The sequence below is a fragment of the Tubulanus polymorphus genome, chromosome 8 (assembly GCF_964204645.1).
Source record: "Tubulanus polymorphus chromosome 8, tnTubPoly1.2, whole genome shotgun sequence".
Taxonomy (NCBI): domain Eukaryota; kingdom Metazoa; phylum Nemertea; class Palaeonemertea; order Tubulaniformes; family Tubulanidae; genus Tubulanus; species Tubulanus polymorphus.
The window spans coordinates 12,479,018-12,491,804 of NC_134032.1; the positions used below are offsets into that span (position 1 = coordinate 12,479,018).

The window sequence follows — 12,787 nt, forward strand, 5'->3', positions numbered from 1 at the left end:
TTCCTCAAAATTCAACACATTTCTATAGACGCTATTTCTCAGCTCTGCCTGTAATGACGTTGCAGCGCGCACCTGCTGATTTAGCCGACGCTGAACAGTAAGCGATGTAAACAACGAAATGAGGTCAAAAATCTTGTTACAAAATCACAAATTGCGCGTTAACTAAACATTTTGGAACAGAACGGTTGAAGATGAGTGTATAGATCAATAGAATACATCATATTTTGAAATAAAAAAAAAAGTGTCAGTTACCCTTTAACCCACAACTGCTGTTGGAACTGAATCCAGGGACTTCCAGCAGCACACTCAAGATCCATCAAACCGAATAAAAATTTCGCTTAAGAGATTCAATTAATTTATTCACATGATTGAATTATGATACAAATACATCTTATATAAAAGTTAGTCGTTGACACTCTTCATAAGTTGTTTTTGCTTGACTCATTCTGGAATTGTTTTCTGAATGACTGTGTATTTTTCAAAAACACAACCTTTCCATAGGCTGCAAAATAAAATCAAACATGAAAATATAGTAGATCTCTGAGATACACAAATTCCAAGAAGTTGGAGCAAGGTTTGGTCATTACAGGCAGAGTATTATGCCATCCATTCCGGCGTAAGCAGAGTTCAGTCTAAGCAATGATTCAAAATCTATTCCAGGAGTTTGCTGTGCCCTTTTGGAGATACAATGGCAATATTTTTCAAGGGCATTTATTCCCACCCGTAACTAATTAGACAGGACTCCACAGTGCAAGATTCAGCTAATTCTTCTAATGTCCCTCAAGTTCCTAGAAGTTGTATGAAAACACACTAAAATTTCAAAATTTTCTAGATCCTTGTTTTGGCAACCTAACCAGGATCTGGTTCCACAGTTTGTGAGTTAGGGTTCACTCAAGAGTTAGAATTAGTTCATTTTCAATCACACCGAACTGTGGCACTGGGTCCTGGATACTTAACTTGCCCTTTATCAGTGTATGCCCTTTTCATTTCTTTGTGCTCCTGTCAAAGTCTGCCCCTGGATCAATTCCTGATGGCTGCAAGGTATGCACGATAATCAAGGACAATTGACTCCTTGAGAACATGAAGAGGCAAACAACTCCAGATTAACACGGTGTCTTTTGGGGCAGGTGATAATCTGATGTGATCAGCTCCGGGATAAACGGAGTCCAGGGTGTGCGACAATCACACGCATTAGCTCCCTGGCCAGCAGAGTCCAGGGCACAAACAATAAGGGGCCAGTTGCTCAAAGGATGGTTAAAGAGAACTGGGGCTGGTTCCTCAGTTGAGACTTAAGTCCAAAAATGGTCTTAGATTTTAAGATTGGTCTTAAGCTGTTAGATTGGTTATAGGCCAAAGATAGTCTTTAACTGGTCTTAAGTCTAAGCCATGACTATGGAACCGGCCCCTGGTGGATAAATACCATAGCAACAATGGACTTTTAATTGTCACTATGTCAACTATCCACTGGTTAACTCTAACCAACTTTTGAGCAACTGGCCCCAGAAGCAATTCGACTCCCAGGTAAATGGAGTCTTCTGCATCTCACAAGTATGAAATCATAAGAAATCAATAAACAACGAACCTGAGAAATTTTTTCCTGTAACATTTGTCTGACATCATGGAACACCTGGTTCAACAACAGCTGCAAACCAATATAGTAGCCATCTGACTCCGAATTCTGAGAACCTATGTCATTTAATCCTCGGTTTTGACCGGGTCACCCGTTTCGAATTTTCCTGACCACTCATCTGAAATTATAGAAAAAAGATTACAGTGACCAAATGGTCTCGCGTCTATTAAGGAACGTTTTTAGTTTTCAGTTTAGTACAATAGATGTTAATTTTATCCCGCAGACACACAGGACGGATTTCAAGGAGAACTAATCTTTGCGGTACTTATGATTATAGACAGAATCTTAACACACTTAAGTGTGCTGCAGCTCTTTGAACAGTAGGCCATACACTAATTGCATAACCTTATAGAAATAAATCGAGTTCGATCCTATCAATCCTATGTGTTTCGGCCCTTGTGCGAAACATGGTACATACGTACACTAGAATCAGCTTAAACCATTTTCTTATTCACGAATAAGAAAATAAGATTCATCTTATCGCAAACCATGTTTCTATTTCGTTAGTGGTTATGGTGCTTCACCGAGGTAGGGCCTGCTGTACATGCACAAAACAAAAAGGGTGCATGCAGGGCGTTATCCTCAGTGCGGTTCGTCGGATTTGCACAACGAAAAAATTTCATGAACGAAAAAAACCTTCACCTTCAAAACATACAAACAGAATAACATATAACAATATTTTCTAAGGAATTGAACCTAAGAAATAGTATTTTATGGTCTATCTAAGACTGACATTATTATCATTAATTCTAATCATTAATTACTCAATTGATTACTATTATGGCTAACTAAAAATTCACTATCTAAAAATACCTTAATACTCTATCTACCCTACATGTACCTTACCCTTTAATGTATCTATATGGATTTTAGGCTGAATGAATTATCATAGCTGATAACTATAGAATAAACTGTAAATTATCATAAACTACCTTATCAATTATCCTTTTAATTTTAGGCTGAATAAATTATCATAACTGTTAACTAGAATTAACTTAATCAACTATCATAAATTACCTTATCAATTATCCTTTTAATTACTGTAGTAACCTTAGAAACCAGACTCGACAAGCAGCCCTGAACTTGGGCTTGAGAAAATGAAATACCAAAACTGAACCTCTCCGACAAATTGAGATACAAGAAACCTGAACCTAACCTGGAAACCGGTCCAGACTATGTCTGGGCTAGGCCTTTTAAAAGCAAGACCAAACCAGTAAAACCTAGAGAAAATCGAAAAACTGGATCGGACTTCTCACAACGCTGGCGTATTCGGACTGACTTATCGACACGGATTTCAACTTTTTCGGTAGTGTATCGGACTACCTTATCGGCGCGGATTTCGACGTTTTTGGTCGCGATTTTTCGGATTAACTTAATGGACACTGGTCCAGACAAGCGATGTCTGAGCTAGGTCTTAAAAAGCAAGACCAAACCAGTGAAACCGAGAAAAAAAATCAGCACCTTTGGAGAGTCTTCGGAAGATGAAAGATCCAAACAAAACAAACATCCAACCAAATGAGACCTCGAACGAACCTAACTTGGACACCAGTCTTGAGAAAATAGAATACCAAAACTAAACCTCTCCGACAAATTGAATGAGTTTTCGAGAAACCTGAACCTAATTACTCGGAAACCGGTCCAGACTAGTCTGGGCTAGGCCTTTGAAAAAGACCAAACCGGTGAAACCTAGAGAAAATCTAAAAGGCAGAACGGACTTCTCACAAAGTATTCGGACTAGCTTATTGACGCGGATTCGGCGCTTTCGGTAGCATAATTCCGACTAGCTTATCGGCACGGATTTGACACATTCGGTAGTGTTTTCGGACTAGCTTATCGGCACGGATTTGACACATTCGGTAGTGTTTTCAGACTAGCTTATCGGCACGGATACGACACATTCGGTAGTGTTTTCGGACTAGCTTCGGCACAGATTCGAAATTTTCGGTAGCATATCGGAGTAATTTAGCAGACACTGGTCCAGACAATTGCGATGTCTGAGCTAGGTCTTGAAAAGCAAGACCAAACCAGTGAAACCTAGAAAACAATCAGCACCTTTGGAGAGTCTTCGGAAGATGAAAGGTCCAAACAAAACAAAAGTCCAACCTAAAGAGACGTGAGATACTAGAACCTAACTTGAACACTGATCCAGACAAGCAATGTCTGGGTAGGTCTTAAAAAGCAAGACCAAACCAACTACTTTTAATTCATCTAATCTTAGTCTTTGAATATGTAACTTATTATCAATTATAACTATCATTAATACCTAAATCGCTGATGACTATAACTCTATCTTGCCTCTCCTTATAATTACTCTTACCCTATAACGTTAAAGGTATCTTATCCTTTAATGTATTTACACGGAATTTTTAGAATAAATAAATTAACCTTAATACTTTTTAATTTACCATTATCATAAATTACCTCAAGAACCTGAAAGCAAAATGGCCGAAGCCATGGATTAAATATCATACAAGACAGGCTTAAAAATGTGGAATATATTCACGTATATCAGTTAACATCTCTCCAGTCTTCCGATCAGTCTTCCGATAAACATCTTCAGTCATCTAATCAGTTTTCATCTCTTGCCAGTTTTCATCTTAAGTCTTCTCATCAGGTAACATCTCATTCGGTCTTCTTGTCAGTTTTCATCGTCAGTTTTCGTCTTTCCATCACTTTTCCTCTTCACATCTCTCACTTGATGAACTAAAGAACAAAAAGCCCGGCCGAAGCCAAACATTTAATAGTGCGAAAAATGAAACCAATGATGACTTATCAGTAGTTTTCATCTTTGGTCTTCTCATCAGTTAACATCATCATCAGTCATTGTATCAGTTCGGTCCCCATCAGTAAACATCTTTTTCGGTCTTCTGATCGATAAACATCATCTTCGGTCTTCTCATCAGTTTTATCTTCGGCCCACATCAGTAAACATCTTTTTCGGTCTTCTGATCGATAAACATCATCGTCGGTCTTCTCATCAGTTTTACCTTCGGCCACCATCAGTAAACATCTTTTTCGGTCTTCTGATGGATAAACATCATCTTTGGTCTTCTCATCAGATTTATCTTCAGTCCCTATCAGTAAACATCTTTTTCGGTCTTCTCATTGATAAACATCATCTTCAGTCTTCTCATCAGTTAACATCTTTTTCAGTCTTCTCATTGATAAACATTATCTTCAGTGTTCTCATCACCATCTTCAATCATCTTATCCGTTTTCCTCATCACGTCTCTCGGCATTTAACCAAAGTTCCTGAACTTAAAAACAAAAAGCATGGCCAAAGCCAAACATGCGATGTTGCAAGTATTATGCTTAAGGTGTGGGCAGAGGGAGTGGAGTGTGTAAGTTTTGGGTTAATAGCTTAAGGCTTTAGATGGTTTAACAGAATATAGCTTAAGGCTTTAGGAATTTTTGTTTAGGGTATAGAGGGTATTGGTTTAAGGTCTATATGCATAGGGTTTGGGCTCAGTATGTGTAGTTTGATCAAGATTTAGTGGATAATGGATTAGAGGGTTTTTGCCTAGAAGGATTTAAGTGAATAGGTTTAGGGAATCAAGTCTGGTTTAGGGTGGGTCTAAAGAGTAAGGTTTTAGAGACCATAGGTTAACGGTATCAAGTCAGTAGGTTTGAGTTTAAAGGATCTATTTGGTTGGGGCTTAGGGACTATAGGTTTACAGTCTCAGCCATTGAGAAAGGATTTTGAAAACAAATCCGTCTTATTCCATTTAAAGCGTTTCCCAAGAAAGTGAAAAACACAATCCTGGAAAACAGAATTGTTGGCAGAAAATTCTGGACGGAAATTTCCTGAAATCTGTGAAGTGTCAATTCCAGCAACATACGTCTGTCTTCGGGCTTCGCATCAGTTTTATTTTGGTCCCCATCAGTGAACATCTTTTTCGGTCTTCTGATCGATAAACATCATCTTCGGTCTTTTCATCAGTTTTATCTTCGGTCCTCATCAGTAAATATCATTTTCGGTCTTCTGATCGATAAACATCATCTTCGGTCTTCTCATCGCTTCTATCTTCGGTCCACATTAGTAAACATCTTTCTTTTCATCAATGAACATCATCTTCGGTCTTCTCATCAGTTTTCCTCATCACATCTCTTTGCATTTAACCAAACTGCCTGAACTTTAAAACAAAAAGCATGGCCAAAGCCAAACATGCGATAATGCAAGTATTACGATTAAGATGCGGGCAGAGGGAGGAGGGGCTCGGGGGCTATGGGTTTAGAGTGTGTAAGTTTTGAATTAATAGCTTAAGGCTTTAGAGGGTTTAAGAGAATATAGCTTAAGGCTTTAGGAACTTAAGGTTTAGGGTTTAGAGGGTGTTGGTTTAGAGGGTATTGGTTTAGGGTCTAAAGGATTTAATCTAGAGGGTTTCGGTTTAGAATCTGTCGGTTAAACATTTAGTGGATAAGGGGTTAGAGGGTTTTTACTTTGAAAGGATTTAAGTTAATAGGTTTAGGGTATCAAGTCTGGTTTAGGATTAATAGGGTCTAAAGGGTAAAGTTTTAGAGACTATAGGTTTAAGGTGTTAAGTAAGTAGGTTTAGGTTTAAAGGATACGTATGGTTGGGGCTTAAGAGACCATAGGTTTACAGTCTCAGCCATTGAGAAAGGATCTTGAACACAAATCTGTCTCACGACGACTTGTGTTTCCAGTTTTCTCATCAGTAAACGTCTGCGCTTATCTTGTCAGCTTTCATCTCCTCGAGACTTCTTGCCAGTTTTCATCTTCAGTCTTGCCATTAGGTAACATCTCCTTTGGATCTTATCAGTGTTCTTCACCACATCTCTTTGCATTTAACCAAACTTCCTGAACTTAAAAACAAAAAGCATGGCCAAAGCCAAACATGCGATAATGCAAGTATTACGATTAAGATGCGGGCAGAGGGAGGAGGGGCTCGGGGGCTATGGGTTTAGAGTGTGTAAGTTTTGAATTAATAGCTTAAGGCTTTAGAGGGTTTAAGAGAATATAGCTTAAAGCTTTAGGAACTTAAGGTTTAGGGTTTAGAGGGTGTTGGTTTAGAGGGTATTGGTTTAGGGTCTCAAGGATTTAATCTAGAGGGTTTCGGTTTAGAATCTGTCGGTTAAACATTTAGTGGATAAGGGGTTAGAGGGTTTTAAGTTAATAGGTTTAGGGTATCAAGTCTGGTTTAGGATTAAGAGGGTCTAAAGGGTAAAGTTTTAGAGACTATAAGTTTAAGGTATTAAGTAAGTAGGTTTAGGTTTTCAAGGATACGTATGGTTGGGGCTTAAGAGACTATAGGTTTACAGTCTCAGCCATTGAGAAAGGATCTTGAAAACAAATCTGTCTCACGACGACTAGTGTTTCCAGTCTTCTCATCAGTAAACATCTTCGCTTATCTTGTCAGCTTTCATCTCCTCGAGACTTCTTGCCAGTTTTCATCTTCAGTCTTGCCATTAGGTAACATCTCCTTTGGATCTTATCAGTTTTCTTCACCACATCTCTTTGCATTTAACCAAACTTCCTGAACTTAAAAACAAAAAGCATGGCCAAAGCCAAACATGCGATAATGCAAGTATTACGGTTAAGATGCGGGCAGAGGGAGGAGGGGCTCGGGGGCCATGGGTTTAGAGTGTGTAAGTTTTGAATTAATAGCTTAAGGCTTTAGAGGATTTAAGAGAATATAGCTTAAGGCTTTAGGAACTTAAGGTTTAGGGTTTAGAGGGTGTTGGTTTAGAGGGTATTGGTTTAGGGTCTAAAGGATTTAATCTAGAGGGTTTCGGTTTAGAATCTGTCGGTTAAACATTTAGTGGATAAGGGGTTAGAGGGTTTTTGCTTGGAAGGGATTTAAGTTAATAGGTTTAGGGTATCAAGTCTGGTTTAGGATTAAGAGGGTCTAAAGGGTAAAGTTTTAGAGACTATAGGCTTAAGGTATTAAGTTAGTAGGTTTAGGTTTAAAGGATACGTATGGTTGGGGCTTAAGAGACTATAGGTTTACAGTCTCAGCCATTGAGAAAGGATCTTGAAAACAAATCTGTCTGACGACGACTTGTGTTTCCAGTCTTCTAATCAGTAATCGTCTGCGCTTATCTTGTCAGCTTTCATCTCCTCGAGACTTCTTGCCAGTTTTCATCTTCAGTCTTGCCATTAGGTAACATCTCCTTTGGATCTCATCAGTTTTCTTCACCACATCTCTTTGCATTTAACCAAACTTCCTGAACTTAAAAACAAAAAGCATGGCCAAAGCCAAACATGCGATAATGCAAGTATTACGATTAAGATGCGGGCAGAGGGAGGAGGGGCTCGGGGGCTATGGGTTTAGAGTGTGTAAGTTTTGAATTAATAGCTTAAGGCTTTAGAGAGTTTAAGAGAATATAGCTTAAGGCTTTAGGAACTTAAGGTTTAGGGTTTAGAGGGTGTTGGTTTAGAGGGTATTGGTTTAGGGTCTCAAGGATTTAATCTAGAGGGTTTCGGTTTAGAATCTGTCGGTTAAACATTTAGTGGATAAGGGGTTAGAGGGTTTTGCTTGGAAGGGATTTAAGTTAATAGGTTTAGGGTATCAAGTCTGGTTTAGGGTTCAGAGGGTCTAAAGGGTAAAGTTTTAGAGACTATAGGTTTAAGGTATTAAGTAAGTAGGTTTAGGTTTTAAAGGATACGTATGGTTGGGGCTTAAGAGACTATAGGTTTACAGTCTCAGCCATTGAGAAAGGATCTTGAAAACAAATCTGTCTCACAACGACAAGTGTTTCCAGTCTTCTCATCAGTAAACATCTTCGCTTATCTTGTCAGCTTTCATCTCCTCGAGACTTCTTGCCAGTTTTCATCTTCAGTCTTGCCATTAGGTAACATCTCCTTTGGATCTTATCAGTTTTCTTCACCACATCTCTTTGCATTTAACCAAACTTCCTGAACTTAAAAACAAAAAGCATGGCCAAAGCCAAACATGCGATAATGCAAGTATTACGGTTAAGATGCGGGCAGAGGGAGGAGGGGCTCGGGGGCTATGGGTTTAGAGTGTGTAAGTTTTGAATTAATAGCTTAAGGCTTAAGTGGGTTTAAGAGAATATAGCTTAAGGCTTTAGGAACTTAAGGTTTAGGGTTTAGAGGGTGTTGGTTTAGAGGGTATTGGTTTAGGGTCTCAAGGATTTAATCTAGAGGGTTTGGGTTTAGAATCTGTCGGTTAAACATTTAGTGGATAAGGGGTTAGAGGGTTTTTGCTTGGAAGGGATTTAAGTTAATAGGTTTAGGATATCAAGTCTGGTTTAGGATTAAGAGGGTCTAAAGGGTAAAGTTTTAGAGACTATAGGCTTAAGGTATTAAGTTAGTAGGTTTAGGTTTAAAGGATATGTATGGTTGGGGCTTAAGAGACTATAGGTTTACAGTCTCAGCCATTGAGAAAGGATCTTGAAAACAAATCTGTCTGACGACGACTTGTGTTTCCAGTCTTCTCATCAGTAATCGTCTGCGCTTATCTTGTCAGCTTTCATCTCCTCGAGACTTCTTGCCAGTTTTCATCTTCAGTCTTGCCATTAGGTAACATCTCCTTTGGATCTCATCAGTTTTCTTCACCACATCTCTTTGCATTTAACCAAACTTCCTGAACTTAAAAACAAAAAGCATGGCCAAAGCCAAACATGCGATAATGCAAGTATTACGATTAAGATGCGGGCAGAGGGAGGAGGGGCTCGGGGGCTATGGGTTTAGAGTGTGTAAGTTTTGAATTAATAGCTTAAGGCTTTAGAGGGTTTAAGACAATATAGCTTAAGGCTTTAGGAACTTAAGGTTTAGGGTTTAGAGGGTGTTGGTTTAGAGGGTATTGGTTTAGGGTCTCAAGGATTTAATCTAGAGGGTTTGGGTTTAGAATCTGTCGGTTAAACATTTAGTGGATAAGGGGTTAGAGGGTTTTGCTTGGAAGGGATTTAAGTTAATAGGTTTAGGGTATCAAGTCTGGTTTAGGGTTCAGAGGGTCTAAAGGGTAAAGTTTTAGAGACTATAGGTTTAAGGTATTAAGTAAGTAGGTTTAGGTTTTAAAGGATACTTATGGTTGGGGCTTAAGAGACTATAGGTTTACAGTCTCAGCCATTGAGAAAGGATCTTGAAAACAAATCTGTCTCACAACGACAAGTGTTTCCAGTCTTCTCATCAGTAAACATCTTCGCTTATCTTGTCAGCTTTCATCTCCTCGAGACTTCTTGCCAGTTTTCATCTTCAGTCTTGCCATTAGGTAACATCTCCTTTGGATCTTATCAGTTTTCTTCACCACATCTCTTTGCATTTAACCAAACTTCCTGAACTTAAAAACAAAAAGCATGGCCAAAGCCAAACATGCGATAATGCAAGTATTACGGTTAAGATGCGGGCAGAGGGAGGAGGGGCTCGGGGGCTATGGGTTTAGAGTGTGTAAGTTTTGAATTAATAGCTTAAGGCTTAAGTGGGTTTAAGAGAATATAGCTTAAGGCTTTAGGAACTTAAGGTTTAGGGTTTAGAGGGTGTTGGTTTAGAGGGTATTGGTTTAGGGTCTCAAGGATTTAATCTAGAGGGTTTGGGTTTAGAATCTGTCGGTTAAACATTTAGTGGATAAGGGGTTAGAGGGTTTTTGCTTGGAAGGGATTTAAGTTAATAGGTTTAGGGTATCAAGTCTGGTTTAGGATTAAGAGGGTCTAAAGGGTAAAGTTTTAGAGACTATAGGCTTAAGGTATTAAGTTAGTAGGTTTAGGTTTAAAGGATATGTATGGTTGGGGCTTAAGAGACTATAGGTTTACAGTCTCAGCCATTGAGAAAGGATCTTGAAAACAAATCTGTCTCACGACGACTAGTGTTTCCAGTCTTCTCATCAGTAAACATCTTCGCTTATCTTGTCAGCTTTCATCTCCTCGAGACTTCTTGCCAGTTTTCATCTTCAGTCTTGCCATTAGGTAACATCTCCTTTGGATCTCATCAGTTTTCTTCACCACATCTCTTTGCATTTAACCAAACTTCCTGAACTTAAAAACAAAAAGCATGGCCAAAGCCAAACATGCGATAATGCAAGTATTACGATTAAGATGCGGGCAGAGGGAGGAGGGGCTCGGGGGCTATGGGTTTAGAGTGTGTAAGTTTTGAATTAATAGCTTAAGGCTTTAGAGGGTTTAAGAGAATATAGCTTAAGGCTTTAGGAACTTAAGGTTTAGGGTTTAGAGGGTGTTGGTTTAGAGGGTATTGGTTTAGGGTCTCAAGGATTTAATCTAGAGGGTTTCGGTTTAGAATCTGTCGGTTAAACATTTAGTGGATAAGGGGTTAGAGGGTTTTGCTTGGAAGGGATTTAAGTTAATAGGTTTAGGGTATCAAGTCTGGTTTAGGGTTCAGAGGGTCTAAAGGGTAATTTTAGAGACTATAGGTTTAAGGTATTAAGTAAGTAGGTTTAGGTTTTAAAGGATACGTATGGTTGGGGCTTAAGAGACTATAGGTTTACAGTCTCAGCCATTGAGAAAGGATCTTGAAAACAAATCTGTCTCACAACGACAAGTGTTTCCAGTCTTCTCATCAGTAAACATCTTCGCTTATCTTGTCAGCTTTCATCTCCTCGAGACTTCTTGCCAGTTTTCATCTTCAGTCTTGCCATTAGGTAACATCTCCTTTGGATCTTATCAGTTTTCTTCACCACATCTCTTTGCATTTAACCAAACTTCCTGAACTTAAAAACAAAAAGCATGGCCAAAGCCAAACATGCGATAATGCAAGTATTACGGTTAAGATGCGGGCAGAGGGAGGAGGGGCTCGGGGGCTATGGGTTTAGAGTGTGTAAGTTTTGAATTAATAGCTTAAGGCTTTAGTGGGTTTAAGAGAATATAGCTTAAGGCTTTAGGAACTTAAGGTTTAGGGTTTAGAGGGTGTTGGTTTAGAGGGTATTGGTTTAGGGTCTCAAGGATTTAATCTAGAGGGTTTCGGTTTAGAATCTGTCGGTTAAACATCTAGTGGATAAGGGGTTAGAGGGTTTTTACTTTGAAGGGATTTAAGTTAATAGGTTTAGGGTATCAAGTCTGGTTTAGGATTAATAGGGTCTAAAGGGAAAAGTTTTAGAGACTCTAGATTTAAGGTATTAAGTAAGTAGGTTTAGGTTTAAAGGATACGTATGGTTGAGGCTTAAGAGACCATAGGTTTACAGTCTCAGCCATTGAGAAAGGATCTTGAACACAAATCTGTCTCACGACGACTTGTGTTTCCAGTCTTCTCATCAGTAAACGTCTGCGCTTATCTTGTCAGCTTTCATCTCCTCGAGACTTCTTGCCAGTTTTCATCTTCAGTCTTGCCATTAGGTAACATCTCCTTTGGATCTTATCAGTGTTCTTCACCACATCTCTTTGCATTTAACCAAACTTCCTGAACTTAAAAACAAAAAGCATGGCCAAAGCCAAACATGCGATAATGCAAGTATTACGATTAAGATGCGGGCAGAGGGAGGAGGGGCTCGGGGACTATGGGTTTAGAGTGTGTAAGTTTTGAATTAATAGCTTAAGGCTTTAGAGGGTTTAAGAGAATATAGCTTAAGGCTTTAGGAACTTAAGGTTTAGGGTTTAGAGGGTGTTGGTTTAGAGGGTATTGGTTTAGGGTCTCAAGGATTTAATCTAGAGGGTTTCGGTTTAGAATCTGTCGGTTAAACATTTAGTGGATAAGGGGTTAGAGGGTTTTAAGTTAATAGGTTTAGGGTATCAAGTCTGGTTTAGGATTAAGAGGGTCTAAAGGGTAAAGTTTTAGAGACTATAAGTTTAAGGTATTAAGTAAGTAGGTTTAGGTTTTCAAGGATACGTATGGTTGGGGCTTAAGAGACTATAGGTTTACAGTCTCAGCCATTGAGAAAGGATCTTGAAAACAAATCTGTCTCACGACGACTAGTGTTTCCAGTCTTCTCATCAGTAAACATCTTCGCTTATCTTGTCAGCTTTCATCTCCTCGAGACTTCTTGCCAGTTTTCATCTTCAGTCTTGCCATTAGGTAACATCTCCTTTGGATCTTATCAGTTTTCTTCACCACATCTCTTTGCATTTAACCAAACTTCCTGAACTTAAAAACAAAAAGCATGGCCAAAGCCAAACATGCGATAATGCAAGTATTACGGTTAAGATGCGGGCAGAGGGAGGAGGGGCTCGGGAGCTATGGGTTTAGAGTGTGTAAGTTTTGAATTAATAGCTTAAGGCTTTAGTGGGTTT

The 12,787-nt window shown here is 39.0% G+C and overlaps 1 long non-coding RNA gene across 1 annotated transcript; it reads right to left on the minus strand.

Annotated features, from left to right (window-relative positions):
* Positions 1 to 404: 404 nt before the first annotated feature.
* On the minus strand, positions 405 to 4,458 carry LOC141910202 (uncharacterized). The gene is made up of 3 exons (XR_012619864.1): positions 4,134 to 4,458; positions 1,583 to 1,748; positions 405 to 502 (listed from the first exon to the last, which is right to left on the minus strand). It is a non-coding gene; the product is annotated as an uncharacterized LOC141910202 (long non-coding RNA).
* Positions 4,459 to 12,787: the final 8,329 nt, after the last annotated feature.